The sequence below is a fragment of the Crinia signifera genome, chromosome 4 (assembly GCF_055691185.1).
Source record: "Crinia signifera chromosome 4, ASM5569118v1, whole genome shotgun sequence".
Taxonomy (NCBI): Eukaryota; Metazoa; Chordata; class Amphibia; order Anura; family Myobatrachidae; genus Crinia; species Crinia signifera.
The window spans coordinates 313,029,273-313,053,058 of record NC_139220.1 but is presented as its reverse complement, the minus strand read 5'-3'; the positions used below and the strand labels follow the sequence as shown (position 1 = coordinate 313,053,058).

The 23,786-nt window shown below is 37.3% G+C and overlaps 30 non-coding genes across 30 annotated transcripts; all 30 read left to right on the top strand.

The window, feature by feature from the left end:
* The first annotated feature begins 25 nt into the window (after positions 1-25).
* On the top strand, positions 26-97 carry TRNAW-CCA (transfer RNA tryptophan (anticodon CCA)). Its single transcript has one exon. It is a non-coding gene; the product is annotated as a tRNA-Trp (tRNA).
* Positions 98-546: 449 nt separating this feature from the next.
* On the top strand, positions 547-618 carry TRNAW-CCA (transfer RNA tryptophan (anticodon CCA)). Its single transcript has one exon. It is a non-coding gene; the product is annotated as a tRNA-Trp (tRNA).
* A 449-nt stretch (positions 619-1,067) lies between these two features.
* Positions 1,068-1,139, top strand: TRNAW-CCA (transfer RNA tryptophan (anticodon CCA)). The gene has a single exon. It is a non-coding gene; the product is annotated as a tRNA-Trp (tRNA).
* Positions 1,140-1,527: 388 nt separating this feature from the next.
* TRNAW-CCA (transfer RNA tryptophan (anticodon CCA)) lies at positions 1,528-1,599 on the top strand. The gene has a single exon. It is a non-coding gene; the product is annotated as a tRNA-Trp (tRNA).
* Positions 1,600-2,049: 450 nt separating this feature from the next.
* TRNAW-CCA (transfer RNA tryptophan (anticodon CCA)) lies at positions 2,050-2,121 on the top strand. Its single transcript has one exon. It is a non-coding gene; the product is annotated as a tRNA-Trp (tRNA).
* A 449-nt stretch (positions 2,122-2,570) lies between these two features.
* Positions 2,571-2,642, top strand: TRNAW-CCA (transfer RNA tryptophan (anticodon CCA)). Its single transcript has one exon. It is a non-coding gene; the product is annotated as a tRNA-Trp (tRNA).
* Positions 2,643-3,091: 449 nt separating this feature from the next.
* On the top strand, positions 3,092-3,163 carry TRNAW-CCA (transfer RNA tryptophan (anticodon CCA)). The gene has a single exon. It is a non-coding gene; the product is annotated as a tRNA-Trp (tRNA).
* Positions 3,164-3,612: 449 nt separating this feature from the next.
* Positions 3,613-3,684, top strand: TRNAW-CCA (transfer RNA tryptophan (anticodon CCA)). The gene has a single exon. It is a non-coding gene; the product is annotated as a tRNA-Trp (tRNA).
* Positions 3,685-4,133: 449 nt separating this feature from the next.
* On the top strand, positions 4,134-4,205 carry TRNAW-CCA (transfer RNA tryptophan (anticodon CCA)). The gene has a single exon. It is a non-coding gene; the product is annotated as a tRNA-Trp (tRNA).
* A 449-nt stretch (positions 4,206-4,654) lies between these two features.
* On the top strand, positions 4,655-4,726 carry TRNAW-CCA (transfer RNA tryptophan (anticodon CCA)). Its single transcript has one exon. It is a non-coding gene; the product is annotated as a tRNA-Trp (tRNA).
* A 449-nt stretch (positions 4,727-5,175) lies between these two features.
* On the top strand, positions 5,176-5,247 carry TRNAW-CCA (transfer RNA tryptophan (anticodon CCA)). Its single transcript has one exon. It is a non-coding gene; the product is annotated as a tRNA-Trp (tRNA).
* Positions 5,248-6,822: 1,575 nt separating this feature from the next.
* On the top strand, positions 6,823-6,894 carry TRNAW-CCA (transfer RNA tryptophan (anticodon CCA)). The gene has a single exon. It is a non-coding gene; the product is annotated as a tRNA-Trp (tRNA).
* Positions 6,895-8,386: 1,492 nt separating this feature from the next.
* Positions 8,387-8,458, top strand: TRNAW-CCA (transfer RNA tryptophan (anticodon CCA)). The gene has a single exon. It is a non-coding gene; the product is annotated as a tRNA-Trp (tRNA).
* A 1,496-nt stretch (positions 8,459-9,954) lies between these two features.
* On the top strand, positions 9,955-10,026 carry TRNAW-CCA (transfer RNA tryptophan (anticodon CCA)). Its single transcript has one exon. It is a non-coding gene; the product is annotated as a tRNA-Trp (tRNA).
* A 450-nt stretch (positions 10,027-10,476) lies between these two features.
* On the top strand, positions 10,477-10,548 carry TRNAW-CCA (transfer RNA tryptophan (anticodon CCA)). Its single transcript has one exon. It is a non-coding gene; the product is annotated as a tRNA-Trp (tRNA).
* A 449-nt stretch (positions 10,549-10,997) lies between these two features.
* On the top strand, positions 10,998-11,069 carry TRNAW-CCA (transfer RNA tryptophan (anticodon CCA)). The gene has a single exon. It is a non-coding gene; the product is annotated as a tRNA-Trp (tRNA).
* A 1,704-nt stretch (positions 11,070-12,773) lies between these two features.
* Positions 12,774-12,845, top strand: TRNAW-CCA (transfer RNA tryptophan (anticodon CCA)). Its single transcript has one exon. It is a non-coding gene; the product is annotated as a tRNA-Trp (tRNA).
* A 449-nt stretch (positions 12,846-13,294) lies between these two features.
* TRNAW-CCA (transfer RNA tryptophan (anticodon CCA)) lies at positions 13,295-13,366 on the top strand. Its single transcript has one exon. It is a non-coding gene; the product is annotated as a tRNA-Trp (tRNA).
* Positions 13,367-13,816: 450 nt separating this feature from the next.
* On the top strand, positions 13,817-13,888 carry TRNAW-CCA (transfer RNA tryptophan (anticodon CCA)). Its single transcript has one exon. It is a non-coding gene; the product is annotated as a tRNA-Trp (tRNA).
* A 448-nt stretch (positions 13,889-14,336) lies between these two features.
* Positions 14,337-14,408, top strand: TRNAW-CCA (transfer RNA tryptophan (anticodon CCA)). Its single transcript has one exon. It is a non-coding gene; the product is annotated as a tRNA-Trp (tRNA).
* Positions 14,409-14,858: 450 nt separating this feature from the next.
* Positions 14,859-14,930, top strand: TRNAW-CCA (transfer RNA tryptophan (anticodon CCA)). Its single transcript has one exon. It is a non-coding gene; the product is annotated as a tRNA-Trp (tRNA).
* Positions 14,931-15,380: 450 nt separating this feature from the next.
* On the top strand, positions 15,381-15,452 carry TRNAW-CCA (transfer RNA tryptophan (anticodon CCA)). Its single transcript has one exon. It is a non-coding gene; the product is annotated as a tRNA-Trp (tRNA).
* A 449-nt stretch (positions 15,453-15,901) lies between these two features.
* On the top strand, positions 15,902-15,973 carry TRNAR-CCU (transfer RNA arginine (anticodon CCU)). Its single transcript has one exon. It is a non-coding gene; the product is annotated as a tRNA-Arg (tRNA).
* Positions 15,974-16,423: 450 nt separating this feature from the next.
* On the top strand, positions 16,424-16,495 carry TRNAW-CCA (transfer RNA tryptophan (anticodon CCA)). The gene has a single exon. It is a non-coding gene; the product is annotated as a tRNA-Trp (tRNA).
* A 450-nt stretch (positions 16,496-16,945) lies between these two features.
* TRNAR-CCU (transfer RNA arginine (anticodon CCU)) lies at positions 16,946-17,017 on the top strand. Its single transcript has one exon. It is a non-coding gene; the product is annotated as a tRNA-Arg (tRNA).
* Positions 17,018-17,467: 450 nt separating this feature from the next.
* TRNAW-CCA (transfer RNA tryptophan (anticodon CCA)) lies at positions 17,468-17,539 on the top strand. The gene has a single exon. It is a non-coding gene; the product is annotated as a tRNA-Trp (tRNA).
* Positions 17,540-17,988: 449 nt separating this feature from the next.
* On the top strand, positions 17,989-18,060 carry TRNAW-CCA (transfer RNA tryptophan (anticodon CCA)). The gene has a single exon. It is a non-coding gene; the product is annotated as a tRNA-Trp (tRNA).
* A 450-nt stretch (positions 18,061-18,510) lies between these two features.
* On the top strand, positions 18,511-18,582 carry TRNAW-CCA (transfer RNA tryptophan (anticodon CCA)). The gene has a single exon. It is a non-coding gene; the product is annotated as a tRNA-Trp (tRNA).
* Positions 18,583-19,031: 449 nt separating this feature from the next.
* TRNAW-CCA (transfer RNA tryptophan (anticodon CCA)) lies at positions 19,032-19,103 on the top strand. Its single transcript has one exon. It is a non-coding gene; the product is annotated as a tRNA-Trp (tRNA).
* A 4,536-nt stretch (positions 19,104-23,639) lies between these two features.
* Positions 23,640-23,711, top strand: TRNAW-CCA (transfer RNA tryptophan (anticodon CCA)). Its single transcript has one exon. It is a non-coding gene; the product is annotated as a tRNA-Trp (tRNA).
* Positions 23,712-23,786: the final 75 nt, after the last annotated feature.

Below are 23,786 nucleotides of genomic sequence, written 5' to 3'. Positions count from 1 at the left end.
CAGTGAATTACAGATGTCTAATGAAGACCTCGTGGTGCAACGGTAGCGCGTCTGACTCCAGATCAGAAGGTTGCGTGTTCAAATCATGTCGGGGTCAATTGTGATTTTGAAAGTGAAATGTACTAAACGGAATTCTTTAAGAGAAACTAATTACCATGGTTCTCATCTAAATTTCTGCAATGTGATTACTGTTTATATGGATACCTAAATCATCTGCAGTTGCAACAAAGACTCAAAATTCTGCTAATTTCTTATAATTGTCATGCAAACATAATCCATATCATTGGAATTGTCCATATCTTGACTTTGAAGTATACTCTTATTATTTTCTTTCTGGCGCTATGACTGTTTTAAATTGAACTGACCTTTTTTGTTAAGAATAATGACTTTGCACTTAAGCACGACCACCAGGCATATTCCTTGGTTATTGAATCAAGGATGTAAGCTTGTTTACTCACAAATTAATTATTTCACAAATTAGTATATGCAGACAGTATATGGGTGATCTAAATCACCCGAATCAGTGTATTACAGATGTCTAAAGAAGACCTCGTGGCGCAACGGTAGCGCGTCTGACTCCAGATCAGAAGGTTGCGTGTTCAAATCACGTCGGTGTCAATTGTCATTTTGAAAGTGAAATGTACTAAATGGAATTCTATAAGAGAAACTAATCACCATGGTTCTCATCTAAATTTCTGCAATCTGATTACTGTTTATATGGATACCTATATCATCTGCAGTTGCAAATAAGTCTCAAAATTCTGCTAATTTCTTATAATTGTCATGCAAACATAATCCATTTCATTGGAATTGTCCATATCTTGACTTTGAAGTATACTCTTATTATTTTCTTTCTGGTGCTATGACTGTTTTCCATTGAACTGACCTTTTTTGTTAAGAATAATGACTTTGCACTTAAGCACGACCACCAGGCATATTCCTTGGTTATTGAATCAAGGATGTAAGCTTGTTTACTCACAAATTAATTATTTCACAAATTAGTATATGCAGACAGTATATGGGTGATCTAAATCACCCGAATCAGTGAATTACAGATGTCTAAAGAAGACCTCGTGGCGCAACGGTAGCGCGTCTGACTCCAGATCAGAAGGTTGCGTATTCAAATCACGTCGGGGTCAATTGTCATTTTGAAAGTGAAATGTGATTACTGTTTATATGGATACCTATATCATCTGCAGTTGCAAATAAGTCTCAAAATTCTGCTAATTTCTTATAATTGTCATGCAAACATAATCCATTTCATTGGAATTGTCCATATCTTGACTTTGAAGTATACTCTTATTATTTTCTTTCTGGTGCTATGACTGTTTTCCATTGAACTGACCTTTTTTGTTAAGAATAATGACTTTGCACTTAAGCACGACCACCAGGCATATTCCTTGGTTATTAAATCAAGGATGTAAGCTTGTTTTCTCACAAATTATTTATTTCACAAATTATTATATGCAGACAGTATATGGGTGATCTAAATCTCCCGAATCAATGAATTACAGTTGCTCAAAAGAAGACCTCGTGGCGCAACGGTAGCGCGTCTGACTCCAGATCAGAAGGTTGCGTGTTCAAATCACGTCGGGGTCAATTGTCATTTTGAAAGTGAAATGTACTAAATGGAATTCTATAAGAGAAACTAATCACCATGGTTCTCATCTAAATTTCTGCAATGTGATTACTGTTTATATGGATACCTATATCATCTGCAGTTGCAAATAAGTCTCAAAATTCTGCTAATTTCTTATAATTGTCATGCAAACATAATCCATTTCATTGGAATTGTCCATATCTTGACTTTGAAGTATACTCTTATTATTTTCTTTCTGGTGCTATGACTGTTTTCCATTGAACTGACCTTTTTTGTTAAGAATAATGACTTTGCACTTAAGCACGACCACCAGGCATATTCCTTGGTTATTGAATCAAGGATGTAAGCTTGTTTACTCACAAATTAATTATTTCACAAATTAGTATATGCAGACAGTATATGGGTGATCTAAATCTCCCGAATCAATGAAATATAGTTGCTCTAAAGAAGACCTCGTGGCGCAACGGTAGCGCGTCTGACTCCAGATCAGAAGGTTGCGTGTTCAAATCACGTCGGGGTCAATTGTCATTTTGAAAGTGAAATGTACTAAACGGAATTCTTTAAGAGAAACTAATTACCATGGTTCTCATCTAAATTTCTGCAATGTGATTACTGTTTATATGGATACCTATATCATCTGCAGTTGCAACAAAGACTCAAAATTCTGCTAATTTTTTATAATTGTCATGCAAACATAATCCATTTCATTGGAATTGTCCATATCTTGACTTTAAAGTATACTCTTATTATTTTATTTCTGGCTCTATGACTGTTTTAAATTGAACTGACCTTTTTTGTTAAGAATAATGACTTTGCACTTAAGCACGACCACCAGGCATATTCCTTGGTTATTAAATCAAGGATGTAAGCTTGTTTACTCACAAATTATTTATTTCACAAATTAGTATATGATGACAGTATATGAGTGATCTAAATCACTTGAATCAGTGAATTACAGATATCTAAAGAAGACCTCGTGGCGCAACGGTAACGCGTCTGACTCCAGATCAGAAGGTTGCGTGTTCAAATCACGTCTGGGTCACTTGTCATTTTGAAAGTGAAATGTACTAAACGGAATTCTTTAAGATAAACTAATCACCATGGTTCTCATCTAAATTTCTGCAATGTGATTACTGTTTATATGGATACCTATATCATCTGCAGTTGCAAATAAGTCTCAAAATTCTGCTAATTTCTTATAATTGTCATGCAAACATAATCCATTTCATTGGAATTGTCCATATCTTGACTTTGAAGTATACTCTTATTATTTTCTTTCTGGTGCTATGACTGTTTTCCATTGAACTGACCTTTTTTGTTAAGAATAATGACTTTGCACTTAAGCACGACCACCAGGCATATTCCTTGGTTATTGAATCAAGGATGTAAGCTTGTTTACTCACAAATTAATTATTTCACAAATTAGTATATGCAGACAGTATATGGGTGATCTAAATCACCCGAATCAGTGTATTACAGATGTCTAAAGAAGACCTCGTGGCGCAACGGTAACGCGTCTGACTCCAGATCAGAAGGTTGCGTGTTCAAATCACGTCTGGGTCACTTGTCATTTTGAAAGTGAAATGTACTAAACGGAATTCTTTAAGAGAAACTAATCACCATGGTTCTCATCTAAATTTCTGCAATGTGATTACTGTTTATATGGATACCTATATCATCTGCAGTTGCAACAAAGACTCAAAATTCTGCTAATTTCTTATAATTGTCGTGCAAACATAATCCATTTCATTGGAATTGTCCATATCTTGACTTTGAAGTATACTCTTATTATTTTCTTTCTGGCGCTATAACTGTTTTAAATTGAACTGACCTTTTTTGTTAAGAATAATGACTTTGCACTTAAGCACGACCACCAGGCATATTCCTTGGTTATTAAATCAAGGATGTAAGCTTGTTTTCTCACAAATTATTTATTTCACAAATTAGTATATGCAGACAGTATATGGGTGATCTAAATCACCCGAATCAGTGAATTACAGATGTCTAATGAAGACCTCGTGGTGCAACGGTAGCGCGTCTGACTCCAGATCAGAAGGTTGCGTGTTCAAATCATGTCGGGGTCAATTGTGATTTTGAAAGTGAAATGTACTAAACGGAATTCTTTAAGAGAAACTAATTACCATGGTTCTCATCTAAATTTCTGCAATGTGATTACTGTTTATATGGATACCTAAATCATCTGCAGTTGCAACAAAGACTCAAAATTCTGCTAATTTCTTATAATTGTCATGCAAACATAATCCATATCATTGGAATTGTCCATATCTTGACTTTGAAGTATACTCTTATTATTTTCTTTCTGGCGCTATGACTGTTTTAAATTGAACTGACCTTTTTTGTTAAGAATAATGACTTTGCACTTAAGCACGACCACCAGGCATATTCCTTGGTTATTAAATCAAGGATGTAAGCTTGTTTACTCACAAATTATTTATTTCACAAATTAGTATATGATGACAGTATATGAGTGATCTAAATCACCCGAATCAGTGAATTACAGATATCTAAAGAAGACCTCGTGGCGCAACGGTAACGCGTCTGACTCCAGATCAGAAGGTTGTGTGTTCAAATCACGTCTGGGTCACTTGTCATTTTGAAAGTGAAATGTACTAAACGGAATTCTTTAAGAGAAACTAATCACCATGGTTCTCATCTAAATTTCTGCAATGTGATTACTGTTTATATGGATACCTATATCATCTGCAGTTGCAAATAAGTCTCAAAATTCTGCTAATTTCTTATAATTGTCATGCAAACATAATCCATTTCATTGGAATTGTCCATATCTTGACTTTGAAGTATACTCTTATTATTTTCTTTCTGGTGCTATGACTGTTTTCCATTGAACTGACCTTTTTTGTTAAGAATAATGACTTTGCACTTAAGCACGACCACCAGGCATATTCCTTGGTTATTGAATCAAGGATGTAAGCTTGTTTACTCACAAATTAATTATTTCACAAATTAGTATATGCAGACAGTATATGGGTGATCTAAATCACCCGAATCAGTGTATTACAGATGTCTAAAGAAGACCTCGTGGCGCAACGGTAGCGCGTCTGACTCCAGATCAGAAGGTTGCGTGTTCAAATCACGTCGGTGTCAATTGTCATTTTGAAAGTGAAATGTACTAAATGGAATTCTATAAGAGAAACTAATCACCATGGTTCTCATCTAAATTTCTGCAATCTGATTACTGTTTATATGGATACCTATATCATCTGCAGTTGCAAATAAGTCTCAAAATTCTGCTAATTTCTTATAATTGTCATGCAAACATAATCCATTTCATTGGAATTGTCCATATCTTGACTTTGAAGTATACTCTTATTATTTTCTTTCTGGTGCTATGACTGTTTTCCATTGAACTGACCTTTTTTGTTAAGAATAATGACTTTGCACTTAAGCACGACCACCAGGCATATTCCTTGGTTATTGAATCAAGGATGTAAGCTTGTTTACTCACAAATTAATTATTTCACAAATTAGTATATGCAGACAGTATATGGGTGATCTAAATCACCCGAATCAGTGAATTACAGATGTCTAAAGAAGACCTCGTGGCGCAACGGTAGCGCGTCTGACTCCAGATCAGAAGGTTGCGTATTCAAATCACGTCGGGGTCAATTGTCATTTTGAAAGTGAAATGTACTAAACGGAATTCTTTAAGAGAAACTAATCACCATGGTTCTCATCTAAATTTCTGCAATGTGATTACTGTTTATATGGATACCTATATCATCTGCAGTTGCAACAAAGACTCAAAATTCTGCTAATTTCTTATAATTGTCATGCAAACATAATCCATTTCATTGGAATTATCCATATCTTGACTTTGAAGTATACTCTTATTATTTTCTTTCTGGCGCTATGACTTTTTTAAATTGAACTGACCTTTTTTGTTAAGAATAATGACTTTGCACTTAAACACGACCACCAGGCATATTCCTTGGTTATTGAATCAATGATGTAAGCTTGTTTACTCACAAATTAATTATTTCACAAATTAGTATATGCAGACAGTATATGGGTGATCTAAATCACCCGAATCAGTGAATTACAGATGTCTAAAGAAGACCTTGTGGCGCAACGGTAGCGCGTCTGACTCCAGATAAGAAGGTTGCATGTTCAGATCACGTCGGGGTCAATTGTCTTTTTGAAAGTGAAATGTACTAAACGAAATTCTTTAAGGGAAACTAATTACCATGGTTCTCATCTAAATTTCTGCAATGTGATTACTGTTTATATGGATACCTATATCATCTGCAGTTGCAACAAAGACTCAAAATTCTGCTAATTTCTTATAATTGTCATGCAAACATAATCCATTTAATTGGATTTTTCCATATCTTGACTTTGAAGTATACTCTTATTATTTTCTTTCTGGCGCTATGACTGTTTTCCATTGAACTGACCTTTTTTGTTAAGAATAATGACTTTGCACTTAAGCACGACCACCAGGCATATTCCTTGGTTATTGAATCAAGGATGTAAGCTTGTTTTCTCACAAATTATTTGACTTTGCACTTAAGCACGACCACCAGGCATAATCCTTGGTTATTGAATCAAGGATTCAAGCTTGTTTACTCACAAATTATTTATTTCATAAATTAGTATATGCAGACAGTATATGGGTGATCGAAATCACCCGAATCAGTGAATTGCATTTGTTTGAAAGAAGACATCGTGGCGCAACGGTAGCGGGTCTGACTCTTGATCAGAAGGTTGCGTGTTCAAATCACGTCGGTGTCAATTGTCATTTTGAAAGTGAAATGTACTAAATGGAATTCTATAAGAGAAACTAATCACCATGGTTCTCATCTAAATTTCTGCAATGTGATTACTGTTTATATGGATACCTATATCATCTGCAGTTTCAAATAAGTCTCAAAATTCTGCTAATTTCTTATAATTGTCATGCAAACATAATCCATTTCATTGGAATTGTCCATATCTTGACTTTGAAGTATACTCTTATTATTTTCTTTCTGGTGCTATGACTGTTTTCCATTGAACTGACCTTTTTTGTTAAGAATAATGACTTTGCACTTAAGCACGACCAAGAGGCATATTCCTTGGTTATTGAATCAAGGATGTAAGCTTGTTTACTCACAAATTAATTATTTCACAAATTAGTATATGCAGACAGTATATGGGTGATCTAAATCACCCGAATCAGTGAATTACAGATGTCTAAAGAAGACCTCGTGGCGCAACGGTAGCGCGTCTGACTCCAGATAAGAAGGTTGCGTGTTCAAATCACGTCGGGGTCAATTGTCTTTTTGAAAGTGAAATGTACTAAACGAAATTCTTTAAGGGAAACTAATTACCATGGTTCTCATCTAAATTTCTGCAATGTGATTACTGTTTATATGGATACCTATATCATCTGCAGTTGCAACAAAGACTCAAAATTCTGCTAATTTCTTATAATTGTCATGCAAACATAATCCATTTAATTGGAATTTTCCATATCTTGACTTTGAAGTATACTCTTATTATTTTCTTTCTGGCGCTATGACTGTTTTCCATTGAACTGACCTTTTTTGTTAAGAATAATGACTTTGCACTTAAGCACGACCACCAGGCATATTCCTTGGTTATTGAATCAAGGATGTAAGCTTGTTTTCTCACAAATTATTTATTTCACAAATTAGTATATGCAGACAGTATATGGGTGATCTAAATCTCCCGAATCAATGAATTAGAGTTGCTCTAAAGAAGCCCTCGTGGCGCAACGGTAGCTCGTCTGACTCCAGATCAGAAGGTTGCGTGTTCAAATCACGTTGGGGTCAATTGTAATTTTGAAAGTGAAATGTACTAAACGGAATTCTTTAAGAGAAACTAATCACCATGGTTCTCATCTATATTTCTGCAATGTGATTACTGTTTATATGGATACCTATATCATCTGCAGTTGCAAATAAGTCTCAAAATTCTGCTAATTTCTTATAATTGTCATGCAAACATAATCCATTTCATTGGAATTGTCCATATCTTGACTTTGAAGTATACTCTTATTATTTTCTTTCTGGTGCTATGACTGTTTCCATTGAACTGACCTTTTTTGTTAAGAATAATGACTTTGCACTTAAGCACGACCACCAGGCATATTCCTTGGTTATTGAATCAAGGATTCAAGCTTGTTTACTCACAAATTATTTATTTCATAAATTAGTATATGCAGACAGTATATGGGTGATCGAAATCACCCGAATCAGTGAATTGCATTTGTTTGAAAGAAGACATCGTGGCGCAACGGTAGCGGGTCTGACTCTTGATCGGAAGGTTGCGTGTTCAAATCACGTCGGGGTCAATTGTCATTTTGAAAGTGAAATGTACTAAATGGAATTCTATAAGAGAAACTAATCACCATGGTTCTCATCTAAATTTCTGCAATGTGATTACTGTTTATATGGATACCTATATCATCTGCAGTTTCAAATAAGTCTCAAAATTCTGCTAATTTCTTATAATTGTCATGCAAACATAATCCATTTCATTGGAATTGTCCATATCTTGACTTTGAAGTATACTCTTATTATTTTCTTTCTGGTGCTATGACTGTTTTCCATTGAACTGACCTTTTTTGTTAAGAATAATGACTTTGCACTTAAGCACGACCAACAGGCATATTCCTTGGTTATTGAATCAAGGATGTAAGCTTGTTTACTCACAAATTAATTATTTCACAAATTAGTATATGCAGACAGTATATGGGTGATCTAAATCACCCGAATCAGTGAATTACAGATGTCTAAAGAAGACCTCGTGGCGCAACGGTAGCGCGTCTGACTCCAGATAAGAAGGTTGCGTGTTCAAATCACGTCGGGGTCAATTGTCTTTTTGAAAGTGAAATGTACTAAACGAAATTCTTTAAGGGAAACTAATTACCATGGTTCTCATCTAAATTTCTGCAATGTGATTACTGTTTATATGGATACCTATATCATCTGCAGTTGCAACAAAGACTCAAAATTCTGCTAATTTCTTATAATTGTCATGCAAACATAATCCATTTAATTGGAATTTTCCATATCTTGACTTTGAAGTATACTCTTATTATTTTCTTTCTGGCGCTATGACTGTTTTCCATTGAACTGACCTTTTTTGTTAAGAATAATGACTTTGCACTTAAGCACGACCACCAGGCATATTCCTTGGTTATTGAATCAAGGATGTAAGCTTGTTTTCTCACAAATTATTTATTTCACAAATTAGTATATGCAGACAGTATATGGGTGATCTAAATCTCCCGAATCAATGAATTACAGTTGCTCTAAAGAAGCCCTCGTGGCGCAACGGTAGCGCGTCTGACTCCAGATCAGAAGGTTGCATGTTCAAATCACGTTGGGGTCAATTGTAATTTTTAAAGTGGAATGTACTAAACGGAATTCTTTAAGAGAAACTAATCACCATGGTTCTCATCTATATTTCTGCAATGTGATTACTGTTTATATGGATACCTATATCATCTGCAGTTGCAAATAAGTCTCAAAATTCTGCTAATTTCTTATAATTGTCATGCAAACATAATCCATTTCATTGGAATTGTCCATATCTTGACTTTGAAGTATACTCTTATTATTTTCTTTCTGGTGCTATGACTGTTTCCATTGAACTGACCTTTTTTGTTAAGAATAATGACTTTGCACTTAAGCACGACCACCAGGCATATTCCTTGGTTATTGAATCAAGGATTCAAGCTTGTTTATTTACAAATTATTTATTTCATAAATTAGTATATGCAGACAGTATATGGGTGATCGAAATCACCCGAATCAGTGAATTGCATTTGTTTGAAAGAAGACATCGTGGCGCAACGGTAGCGGGTCTGACTCTTGATCGGAAGGTTGCGTGTTCAAATCACGTCGGGGTCAATTGTCATTTTGAAAGTGAAATGTACTAAATGGAATTCTATAAGAGAAACTAATCACCATGGTTCTCATCTAAATTTCTGCAATGTGATTACTGTTTATATGGATACCTATATCATCTGCAGTTTCAAATAAGTCTCAAAATTCTGCTAATTTCTTATAATTGTCATGCAAACATAATCCATTTCATTGGAATTGTCCATATCTTGACTGACTTTGAAGTATACTCTTATTATTTTCTTTCTGGTGCTATGACTGTTTTCCAATGAACTGACCTTTTTTGTTAAGAATAATGACTTTGCACTTAAGCATGACCAACAGGCATATTCCTTGGTTATTGAATCAAGGATGTAAGCTTGTTTACTCACAAATTAATTATTTCACAAATTAGTATATGCAGACAGTATATGGGTGATCTAAATCACCCGAATCAGTGAATTACAGATGTCTAAAGAAGACCTCGTGGCGCAACGGTAGCGCGTCTAACTCCAGATAAGAAGGTTGCGTGTTCAAATCACGTCGGGGTCAGTTGTCTTTTTGAAAGTGAAATGTACTAAACGAAATTCTTTAAGGGAAACTAATTACCATGGTTCTCATCTAAATTTCTGCAATGTGATTACTGTTTATATGGATACCTATATCATCTGCAGTTGCAACAAAGACTCAAAATTCTGCTAATTTCTTATAATTGTCATGCAAACATAATCCATTTAATTGGAATTTTCCATATCTTGACTTTGAAGTATACTCTTATTATTTTCTTTCTGGCGCTATGACTGTTTTCCATTGAACTGACCTTTTTTGTTAAGAATAATGACTTTGCACTTAAGCACGACCACCAGGCATATTCCTTGGTTATTGAATCAAGGATGTAAGCTTGTTTTCTCACAAATTATTTATTTCACAAATTAGTATATGCAGACAGTATATGGGTGATCTAAATCTCCCGAATCAATGAATTACAGTTGCTCTAAAGAAGCCCTCGTGGTGCAACGGTAGCGCGTCTGACTCCAGATCAGAAGGTTGCGTGTTCAAATCACGTTGGGGTCAATTGTCATTTTGAAAGTGAAATGTACTAAACGGAATTCTTTAAGAGAAACTAATCACCATGGTTCTCATCTAAATTTCTGCAATGTGATTACTGTTTATATGGATACCTATATCATCTGCAGTTGCAAATAAGTCTCAAAATTCTGCTAATTTCTTATAATTGTCATGCAAACATAATCCATTTCATTGGAATTGTCCATATCTTGACTTTGAAGTATACTCTTATTATTTTCTTTCTGGTGCTATGACTGTTTTCCATTGAACTGACCTTTTTTGTTAAGAATAATGACTTTGCACTTAAGCACGACCACCAGGCATATTCCTTGGTTATTGAATCAAGGATGTAAGCTTGTTTACTCACAAATTAATTATTTCACAAATTAGTATATGCAGACAGTATATGGGTGATCTAAATCACCCGAATCAGTGTATTACAGATGTCTAAAGAAGACCTCGTGGCGCAACGGTAGCGCGTCTGACTCCAGATCAGAAGGTTGCGTGTTCAAATCACGTCGGGGTCAATTGTCATTTTGAAAGTGAAATGTACTAAACGGAATTCTTTAAGAGAAACTAATTACCATGGTTCTCATCTAAATTTCTGCAATGTGATTACTGTTTATATGGATACCTATATCATCTGCAGTTGCAACAAAGACTCAAAATTCTGCTAATTTCTTATAATTGTCGTGCAAACATAATCCATTTCATTGGAATTGTCCATATCTTGACTTTGAAGTATACTCTTATTATTTTCTTTCTGGCGCTATGACTGTTTTAAATTGAACTGACCTTTTTTGTTAAGAATAATGACTTTGCACTTAAGCACGACCACCAGGCATATTCCTTGGTTATTAAATCAAGGATGTAAGCTTGTTTACTCACAAATTATTTATTTCACAAATTAGTATATGATGACAGTATATGGGTGATCTAAATCTCCCGAATCAATGAATTAGAGTTGCTCTAAAGAAGCCCTCGTGGCGCAACGGTAGCTCGTCTGACTCCAGATCAGAAGGTTGCGTGTTCAAATCACGTTGGGGTCAATTGTAATTTTGAAAGTGAAATGTACTAAACGGAATTCTTTAAGAGAAACTAATCACCATGGTTCTCATCTATATTTCTGCAATGTGATTACTGTTTATATGGATACCTATATCATCTGCAGTTGCAAATAAGTCTCAAAATTCTGCTAATTTCTTATAATTGTCATGCAAACATAATCCATTTCATTGGAATTGTCCATATCTTGACTTTGAAGTATACTCTTATTATTTTCTTTCTGGTGCTATGACTGTTTCCATTGAACTGACCTTTTTTTGTTAAGAATAATGACTTTGCACTTAAGCACGACCACCAGGCATATTCCTTGGTTATTGAATCAAGGATTCAAGCTTGTTTACTCACAAATTATTTATTTCATAAATTAGTATATGCAGACAGTATATGGGTGATCGAAATCACCCGAATCAGTGAATTGCATTTGTTTGAAAGAAGACATCATGGCGCAACGGTAGCGGGTCTGACTCTTGATCGGAAGGTTGCGTGTTCAAATCACGTCGGGGTCAATTGTCATTTTGAAAGTGAAATGTACTAAATGGAATTCTATAAGAGAAACTAATCACCATGGTTCTCATCTAAATTTCTGCAATGTGATTACTGTTTATATGGATACCTATATCATCTGCAGTTTCAAATAAGTCTCAAAATTCTGCTAATTTCTTATAATTGTCATGCAAACATAATCCATTTCATTGGAATTGTCCATATCTTGACTTTGAAGTATACTCTTATTATTTTCTTTCTGGTGCTATGACTGTTTTCCATTGAACTGACCTTTTTTGTTAAGAATAATGACTTTGCACTTAAGCACGACCAACAGGCATATTCCTTGGTTATTGAATCAAGGATGTAAGCTTGTTTACTCACAAATTAATTATTTCACAAATTAGTATATGCAGACAGTATATGGGTGATCGGTACTTATGTAATATCTGGGCTCCCGTTTTTCTTATGAGACCGCGTCCCCTCGCGGGGCTCGCTGCGCTCGCCACGCTTCGGGCACGGTGGCTCGCTGCGCTCGCCACACTATATAAAATCAACTCCATGCGTAGTTGGATAGTAGGGGTATGAAAAAATGGGGTGCGTTTAACATGGGAGCCCAGATAATACATAAGTACCGGGTGATCTAAATCACCCGAATCAGTGAATTACAGATGTCTAAAGAAGACCTCGTGGCGCAACGGTAGCGCGTCTGACTCCAGATAAGAAGGTTGCGTGTTCAAATCACGTCGGGGTCAATTGTCTTTTTGAAAGTGAAATGTACTAAACGAAATTCTTTAAGGGAAACTAATTACCATGGTTCTCATCTAAATTTCTGCAATGTGATTACTGTTTATATGGATACCTATATCATCTGCAGTTGCAACAAAGACTCAAAATTCTGCTAATTTCTTATAATTGTCATGCAAACATAATCCATTTAATTGGAATTTTCCATATCTTGACTTTGAAGTATACTCTTATTATTTTCTTTCTGGCGCTATGACTGTTTTAAATTGAACTGACCTTTTTTGTTAAGAATAATGACTTTGCACTTAAGCACGACCACCAGGCATATTCCTTGGTTATTAAATCAAGGATGTAAGCTTGTTTACTCACAAATTATTTATTTCACAAATTAGTATATGATGACAGTATATGCGTGATCTAAATCACCCGAATCAGTGAATTACAGATATCTAAAGAAGATCTCGTGGCGCAACGGTAGCGCGTCTGACTCCAGATCAGAAGGTTGCGTGTTCAAATCACGTCGGGGTCAATTGTCATTTTGAAAAGGAAATGTACTAAATGGAATTCTATAAGAGAAACTAATCACCATGGTTCTCATCTAAATTTCTGCAATGTGATTACTGTTTATATGGATACCTATATCATCTGCAGTTGCAAATAAGTCTCAAAATTCTGCTAATTTCTTATAATTGTCATGCAAACATAATCCATTTCATTGGAATTGTCCATATCTTGACTTTGAAGTATACTCTTATTATTTTCTTTCTGGTGCTATGACTGTTTTCCATTGAACTGACCTTTTTTGTTAAGAATAATGACTTTGCACTTAAGTACGACCACCAGGCATATTCCTTGGTTATTGAATCAAGGATTCAAGCTTGTTTACTCACAAATTATTTATTTCATAAATTAGTATATGCAGACAGTATATGGGTGATCTAAATCACCCGAATCAGTGAATTGTAATTGTTTGAAAGAAGACCTCGTGGCACAACGGTAGCGCGTCTGACTCCAGATCAGAAGGTTGCGTGTTCAAATAACGTCGGGGTCAATTGTCATTTTGAAAGTGAAATGTACTAAACGGAATTCTTTAAGAGAAACTAATTACCATGGTTCTCATCTAAATTTCTGCAATGTGATTACTGTTTATATGGATACCTATATCATCTGCAGTTGCAACAAAGACTCAAAATTCTGCTAATTTCTTATAATTGTCATGCAAACATAATCCATTTCATTGGAATTGTCCATATCTTGACTTTGAAGTATACTTATTATTTTCTTTCTGGCGCTATGACTGTTTTAAATTGAACTGACCTTTTTTGTTAAGAATAATGACTTTGCACTTAAGCACGACCACCAGGCATATTCCTTGGTTATTAAATCAAGGATGTAAGCTTGTTTTCTCACAAATTATTTATTTCACAAATTATTATATGTAGACAGTATATGGGTGATCTAAATCTCCCGAATCAATGAATTACAGTTGCTCAAAAGAAGACCTTGTGGCGCAACGGTAGCGCGTCTGACTCCAGATCAGAAGGTTGCGTGTTCAAATCACGTCGGGGTCAATTGTCATTTTGAAAGTGAAATGTACTAAATGGAATTCTATAAGAGAAACTAATCACCATGGTTCTCATCTAAATTTCTGCAATGTGATTACTGTTTATATGGATACCTATATCATCTGCAGTTGCAAATAAGTCTCAAAATTCTGCTAATTTCTTATAATTGTCATGCAAACATAATCCATTTCATTGGAATTGTCCATATCTTGACTTTGAAGTATACTCTTATTATTTTCTTTCTGGTGCTATGACTGTTTTCCATTGAACTGACCTTTTTTGTTAAGAATAATGACTTTGCACTTAAGCACGACCACCAGGCATATTCCTTGGTTATTAAATCAAGGATGTAAGCTTGTTTTCTCACAAATTATTTATTTCACAAATTATTATATGCAGACAGTATATGGGTGATCTAAATCTCCCGAATCAATGAATTACAGTTGCTCAAAAGAAGACCTCGTGGCGCAACGGTAGCGCGTCTGACTCCAGATCAGAAGGTTGCGTGTTCAAATCACGTCGGGGTCAATTGTCATTTTGAAAGTGAAATGTACTAAATGGAATTCTATAAGAGAAACTAATCACCATGGTTCTCATCTAAATTTCTGCAATGTGATTACTGTTTATATGGATACCTATATCATCTGCAGTTGCAAATAAGTCTCAAAATTCTGCTAATTTCTTATAATTGTCATGCAAACATAATCCATTTCATTGGAATTGTCCATATCTTGACTTTGAAGTATACTCTTATTATTTTCTTTCTGGTGCTATGACTGTTTTCCATTGAACTGACCTTTTTTGTTAAGAATAATGACTTTGCACTTAAGCACGACCACCAGGCATATTCCTTGGTTATTGAATCAAGGATGTAAGCTTGTTTACTCACAAATTAATTATTTCACAAATTAGTATATGCAGACAGTATATGGGTGATCTAAATCTCCCGAATCAATGAAATATAGTTGCTCTAAAGAAGACCTCGTGGCGCAACGGTAGCGCGTCTGACTCCAGATCAGAAGGTTGCGTGTTCAAATCACGTCGGGGTCAATTGTCATTTTGAAAGTGAAATGTACTAAACGGAATTCTTTAAGAGAAACTAATTACCATGGTTCTCATCTAAATTTCTGCAATGTGATCACTGTTTATATGGATACCTATATCATCTGCAGTTGCAACAAAGACTCAAAATTCTGCTAATTTCTTATAATTGTCATGCAAACATAATCCATTTCATTGGAATTGTCCATATCTTGACTTTGAAGTATACTCTTATTATTTTCTTTCTGGCTCTATGACTGTTTTAAATTGAACTGACCTTTTTTGTTAAGAATAATGACTTTGCACTTAAGCACGACCACCAGGCATATTCCTTGGTTATTAAATCAAGGATGTAAGCTTGTTTACTCACAAATTATTTATTTCACAAATTAGTATATGATGACAGTATATGGGTGATCTAAATCACCCGAATCAGTGAATTACAGATGTCTAAAGAAGACCTTGTGGCGCAACGGTAGCGCGTCTGACTCCTGATCAGAAGTTTGCTTGTTCAAATCATGTCGGGGTCAATTGTCATTTTGAAAGTGAAATGTACTAAATGGAATTCTATAAGAGAAACTAATCACCATGGTTCTCATCTAAATTTCTGCAATGTGATCACTGTTTATATGGATACCTATATCATCTGCAGTTGCAAATAAGTCTCAAAATTCTGCTAATTTCTTATAATTGTCATGCAAACATAATCCATTTCATTGGAATTGTCCATATCTTGACTTTGAAGTATACTCTTATTATTTTCTTTCTGGCGCTATGACTGTTTTAAATTGAACTGACCTTTTTTGTTAAGAATAATGACTTTGCACTTAAGCACGACCACCAGGCATATTCCTTGGTTATTAAATCAAGGATGTAAGCTTGTTTTCTCACAAATTATTTATTTCACAAATTAGTATATGCAGACAGTATATGGGTGATCTAAATCTCCCGAATCAATGAATTATAGGTGCTCTAAAGAAGACCTCGTGGCGCAACGGTAGCGCGTCTGACTCCAGATCAGAAGGTTGCGTGTTCAAATCACGTCGGGGTCAATTGTCATTTTGAAAGTGAAATGTACTAAACGGAATTCTTTAAGAGAAACTAATTACCATGGTTCTCATCTAAATTTCTGCAATGTGATTACTGTTTATATGGATACCTATATCATCTGCAGTTGCAACAAAGACTCAAAATTCTGCTAATTTCTTATAATTGTCATGCAAACATAATCCATTTCATTGGAATTGTCCATATCTTGACTTTGAAGTATACTCTTATTATTTTCTTTCTGGCGCTATGACTGTTTTAAATTGAACTGACCTTTTTTGTTAAGAATAATGACTTTGCACTTAAGCACGACCACCAGGCATATTCCTTGGTTATTAAATCAAGGATGTAAGCTTGTTTTCTCACAAATTATTTATTTCACAAATTAGTATACGCAGACAGTATATGGGTGATCTAAATCTCCCGAATCAATGAATTATAGTTGCTCTAAAGAAGACCTTGTGGCGCAACGGTAGCGCGTCTGACTCCTGATCAGAAGTTTGCTTGTTCAAATCATGTCGGGGTCAATTGTCATTTTGAAAGTGAAATGTACTAAATGGAATTCTATAAGAGAAACTAATCACCATGGTTCTCATCTAAATTTCTGCAATGTGATCACTGTTTATATGGATACCTATATCATCTGCAGTTGCAAATAAGTCTCAAAATTCTGCTAATTTCTTATAATTGTCATGCAAACATAATCCATTTCATTGGAATTGTCCATATCTTGACTTTGAAGTATACTCTTATTATTTTCTTTCTGGCGCTATGACTGTTTTAAATTGAACTGACCTTTTTTGTTAAGAATAATGACTTTGCACTTTAGCACGACCACCAGGCATATTCCTTGGTTATTAAATCAAGGATGTAAGCTTGTTTTCTCACAAATTATTTATTTCACAAATTAGTATATGCAGACAGTATATGGGTGATCTAAATCTCCCGAATCAATGAATTATAGGTGCTCTAAAGAAGACCTCGTGGCGCAACGGTAGCGCGTCTGACTCCAGATCAGAAGGTTGCGTGTTCAAATCACGTCGGGGTCAATTGTCATTTTGAAAGTGAAATGTACTAAACGGAATTCTTTAAGAGAAACTAATTACCATGGTTCTCATCTAAATTTCTGCAATGTGATTACTGTTTATATGGATACCTATATCATCTGCAGTTGCAACAAAGACTCAAAATTCTGCTAATTTCTTATAATTGTCATGCAAACATAATCCATTTCATTGGAATTGTCCATATCTTGACTTTGAAGTATACTCTTATTATTTTCTTTCTGGCGCTATGACTGTTTTAAATTGAACTGACCTTTTTTGTTAAGAATAATGACTTTGCACTTAAGCACGACCACCAGGCATATTCCTTGGTTATTAAATCAAGGATGTAAGCTTGTTTACTCACAAATTATTTATTTCACAAATTAGTATATGATGACAGTATATGGGTGATCTAAATCACCCGAATCAGTGAATTACAGATGTCTAAAGAAGACCTCGTGGCGCAACGGTAGCGCGTCTGACTCCAGATCAGAAGGTTGCGTGTTCAAATCACGTTGGGGTCAATTGTCATTTTGAAAGTGAAATGTACTAAACGGAATTCTTTAAGAGAAACTAATCACCATGGTTCTCATCTAAATTTCTGCAATGTGATTACTGTTTATATGGATACCTATATCATCTGCAGTTGCAAATAAGTCTCAAAATTCTGCTAATTTCTTATAATTGTCATGCAGACATAATCCATTTCATTGGAATTGTCCATATCTTGACTTTGAAGTATACTCTTATTATTTTCTTTCTGGCGCTATGACTGTTTTAAATTGAACTGACCTTTTTTGTTAAGAATAATGACTTTGCACTTTAGCACGACCACCAGGCATATTCCTTGGTTATTAAATCAAGGATGTAAGCTTGTTTTCTCACAAATTATTTATTTCACAAATTAGTATATGCAGACAGTATATGGGTGATCTAAATCTCCCGAATCAATGAATTATAGGTGCTCTAAAGAAGACCTCGTGGCGCAACGGTAGCGCGTCTGACTCCAGATCAGAAGGTTGCGTGTTCAAATCACGTCGGGGTCAATTGTCATTTTGAAAGTGAAATGTACTAAACGGAATTCTTTAAGAGAAACTAATTACCATGGTTCTCATCTAAATTTCTGCAATGTGATTACTGTTTATATGGATACCTATATCATCTGCAGTTGCAACAAAGACTCAAAATTCTGCTAATTTCTTATAATTGTCATGCAAACATAATCCATTTCATTGGAATTGTCCATATCTTGACTTTGAAGTATACTCTTATTATTTTCTTTCTGGCGCTATGACTGTTTTAAATTGAACTGACCTTTTTTGTTAAGAATAATGACTTTGCACTTAAGCACGACCACCAGGCATATTCCTTGGTTATTAAATCAAGGATGTAAGCTTGTTTACTCACAAATTATTTATTTCACAAATTAGTATATGATGACAGTATATGGGTGATCTAAATCACCCGAATCAGTGAATTACAGATGTCTAAAGAAGACCTCGTGGCGCAACGGTAGCGCGTCTGACTCCAGATCAGAAGGTTGCGTGTTCAAATCACGTTGGGGTCAATTGTCATTTTGAAAGTGAAATGTACTAAACGGAATTCTTTAAGAGAAACTAATCACCATGGTTCTCATCTAAATTTCTGCAATGTGATTACTGTTTATATGGATACCTATATCATCTGCAGTTGCAAATAAGTCTCAAAATTCTGCTAATTTCTTATAATTGTCATGCAGACATAATCCATTTCATTGGAATTGTCCATATCTTGACTTTGAAGTATACTCTTATTATTGCGTGTTCAAATCACGTCGGGGTCAATTGTCATTTTGAAAGTGAAATGTACAGCTTGCTCATTGAGAGAGAAGCTTGCATACTAAAGTGAAGCTTGATTACTTAAGTGAGTTGGAAACTGAAGCAGGTGAGTTAGAATACTGAAAAAGGTGAGTTTGAACATAATCTAAATTTTCATATTCTGTTCTATTGAAATATATTCATCTTCTTTCTATCCTATTGTAACCTGTTGCTCAATTTTGACATTTAATTCATTGTATCTATATCTTTCCAAACATTGTATTTAATTTTACTCATTCACTAATTTTTTCTCTTATCTTTGCCACACATTTATTGCACTCTGTTTCCCTCTTCACGCCTGCTCACATTTGCCTCACTTCTGACCTTCTCTGTTCCCTTCATCCTCTCACTTGTTGTTGTTTCATACTTAATTGGATTACTCAATCAACCTGATTTTACCCACTGGTCTCCTCTCTGACAGTAGTTCCTTGCCTGTTACCTTCTCTCTCACTCTGTGTTTTCTACCAAATCTACTACAGACGCTGTCTGTCCTCCCAAATCCCTCTGTCTGCTTTCACTAACCTACCCTCTCACCTTCGGTTCCTCATGGCTGTTAATCTCTCAACTTCACTTTCTCCAACTGCTCCTCCCCCCTCCCATCCCATACCTATCCTGACCACTCGCCCCCGCACCCCCACCCTCCCAATGACCCCCCCTCGCTTCTGCAATCCCCAAAACCTTATCCACATAAATACACAACCCACCCCCCCTCTTTCCTGTGCACTATGGAACGCCAGATCCATCTGCAACAAACTCCCTGCCATCCATGACCTATTCATCTCTAGAGCATTCCACCTCCTTGCTATCACCGAGACCTGGCTCTCCACCTCTGATTCTGTCTCTCCAGCTGCTCTCTCCCACGGTGGCCTCTCTTTCTCTCACACTCCCAGGCCTGACGGTCGCCAAGGTGGCGGTGTGGGTTTTCTCCTCTCAGCCTCATGCACCCACAGTGTCATTCACCCTGAACCCTCTCTCCTTTTCTCCTCCTTTGAGTCTCACTCTATCCGTCTATACTACCCCTACCACCTCCGTGTCGCTGCAATCTACCGCCCCCCTGGCCCTATCTCCCAATTTCTTGACAACTTTGCCGCCTGGCTTCCACACTTCCTCTCCTCCGACCTGCCATCTGTCATTCTTGGTGACTTTAACATCCCCTTGGATAACCCAGCTGATCCTGGCACCTCCAAACTCCTCTCTCTCTGCTCCTCTCTTGGCCTATCTCAGTGGACTACCTCTCCCACCCACATCCAAGGACACTCCCTCGATCTTGTCTTCTCTCGCTCTTGTTCCCTTACTGACTACACTATCTCAGCTTTTCCTCTTTCTGACCATCACCTCATCTCCTTCTCCCTCACTGCTTCCCCCTCTCCCACCCCCCTCCCAAGCGCATTGTCTCACGGCATAACGTCAACACACTTGATCTTGCTGCCTTCTCAAACACGCTGTGTCCTCTTCTCGCCCCAATCGCCCTCATGTCCTGCCCGAACCTCGCTGCCTCCCTCTATAATGACACGCTATCTTCGGCATTGGACTCTGCCTGCCCTCCCTCCTCTATCCCCCTTCGATGCTCCAACCCCCAACCGTGGCACTCACCTATCACCCGATTCCTTAAAAAGTGCTCTCGCACTGCTGAGCGCTTCTGGAAGAAATCACGCTCCCTTGCGGATTATCTCCATTTCAAATTCATTCTTTCCTCCTTCAGCTCTGCCCTTGCTCTGGCCAAGGAATCCTACTTTAAGTCCCTCATCCTTTCCCAATCATCCAATCCCCGCAGGCTCTTCGCCACCTTCAACTCCTTGCTCTCCCCCCCTCCTCCAGCTCTTCCGTCCTCCATCGTAGCCGCTGATTTTGCTACCTACTTTTCAACCAAAATCTCCTCTCTCAGGACTGCCATCACTGCTGCCATGACCTCACCCTCTCCCTCCTCCCCTCCTACATCTCCACTCGATCCTATCCCCTCCAATATTATCCGTCGTCTCAGTCCATCAGTCTGCTCTCACCTGGCTCACCTCTTTAATCTTTCCCTATCCTCTGGCATCTTCCCTTCCTCCTTCAAACACGCTCTTGTCTCCCCAATTCTCAAAAAAACAAATCTGGACCCCAACTCTCCATCCAACTACAGGCCCATCTCCCTCCTCCCTTTTGCCTCCAAACTCCTAGAACGTCTGACCTATAATCGTCTCCTAAGCTACCTTACTGCTAACTCCATTCTAGACCCCCTCCAATCCGGGTTCTGCCCTTTACATTCCACTGAAACTGCCCTGACCAAAGTCACTAACGATCTACTATCGGCTAAATCCAAAGGCCTCTTCTCTATCCTCATCCAGCTTGATCTGTCGGCTGCTTTTGACACTGTTGACCACCCTCTCCTGCTCAACACCCTCCGCTCCTTTGGCATCACTGGCACGGTCTTCTCCTGGTTCACCTCATACCTCTCTGATCGCTCCTTCTCCATCTCCACTCCGAGCACCTCCTCTCCTACTACACCCCAGCCAGTCGGTGTTCCCCAAGGGTCAGTCCTTGGCCCTCTCCTCTTCTCCCTCTACACCACCTCTCTGGGCACCCTCATCAGCTCCTATGGTTTTCATTACCACCTTTATGCTGATGATACCCTAATCTATCTCTCCTCCCCCGACTTATCCCCATCACTCTTGTCCAAGGTCTCCGAATGCCTCACGGCCATCTCAGCCTGGATGACCCAACGCTTCCTGAAACTAAACATGGCTAAAACTGAACTTCTAATCTTCCATCCCCCGAACATCCCCTCTTCTCCCACTATCTCCATCAGCATTGGTGAAACCGAGATCACGTCCACCGACCAAACGCGCTGCCTCTGTGTCATCATTGACTCCTCCCTCTCTTTCAACCCCCACATTCGTGCTCTCTCACAGTCTTGCCGCTTTCACCTACGCAACATCTCACGCATCAGACCATTCCTCTCCACTGACGCGACCAAAATTCTCATTCACTCTCTTGTCATCTCCCGCCTTGACTACTGCAACATCCTTCTCTCTGGGCTACCTCTCACCCGCCTCGCACCTCTCCAATCCATTCTTAACGCTGCTGCTAGGCTCATCTTCCTCTCCCGCCGCTCTACCTCCACCTCCCCCCTCTGTTTATCTCTTCACTGGCTCCCCATTCCTTTCCGAGTTCTCTTTAAACTCCTCACCACCACCTACAAGGCTCTCTCCTCCTCCACAGCTCCCTACCTCTCTTCACTGATCTCTATCCACACTCCCTCCCGTCCTCTTCGCTCCATCGCTGACCGCCAACTGACCTCTCACCTAATCACCTCCTCACACTCCCGTGTCCAAGATTTCTCTTGCGCTGCCCCCCTGCACTGGAACAACCTCCCGCCACCCATCAGGCTATCTGATTCCCTTACCTCCTTCAAGCGCTCCCTCAAAACCCACTTTTTTCGACTAGCCTATCCCTCCTCCTAACCTCTTTTGATCCTCCTATCCTGCCTCCGTTCCTACTTATCCTATTGTATTTCGTTCGTCCACCCACCTATTTTTAGTATGTTAACTCTTATGAGCAGGGCCCTCCTTCCTCACGTACTCACCCTACCTCATTACCTCACCTGTGCTCCTGTCCTGTTCTTCCCTTCCTCTACTTCATCTTCAGTCTCCTTGACAATTTTGACACCTACTTCTGAACTGATGCTGATTTTAGTTCTACCAGCTATACCCCTATTTATACTGTATCTTTCAACACACCCTGTACGTTACCTTGTAATTTGTTTTTTTTTGTTTGCTATGTACGGCGCTTCGGACACTTTGCGGCGCCTTATAAATAAACGTACTACTACTACTACTACTACTAAACGGAATTCTTTAAGAGAAACTAATTACCATGGTTCTCATCTAAATTTCTGCAATGTGATTACTGTTTATATGGATACCTATATCATCTGCAGTTGCAACAAAGACTCAAAATTCTGCTAATTTCTTATAATTGGCATGCAAACATAATCCATTTAATTGGAATTGTCCATATCTTGACTTTGAAGTATACTCTTATTATTTTCTTTCTGGCGCTATGACTGTTTTAAATTGAACTGACCTTTTTTGTTAAGAATAATGACTTTGCACTTAAGCACGACCACCGGGCATATTCCGTGGTTATTAAATCAAGGATGTAAGCTTGTTTTCTCACAAATTATTTATTTCACAAATTAGTATATGCAGACAGTATATGGGTGATCTAAATCTCCCGAATCAATGAATTATAGTTGCTCTAAAGAAGACCTCGTGGCGCAACGGTAGCGCGTCTGACTCCAGATCAGAAGGTTGCGTGTTCAAATCACGTCGGGGTCAATTGTCATTTTGAAAGTGAAATGTACTAAATGGAATTCTATAAGAGAAACTAATCACCATGGTTCTCATCTAAAT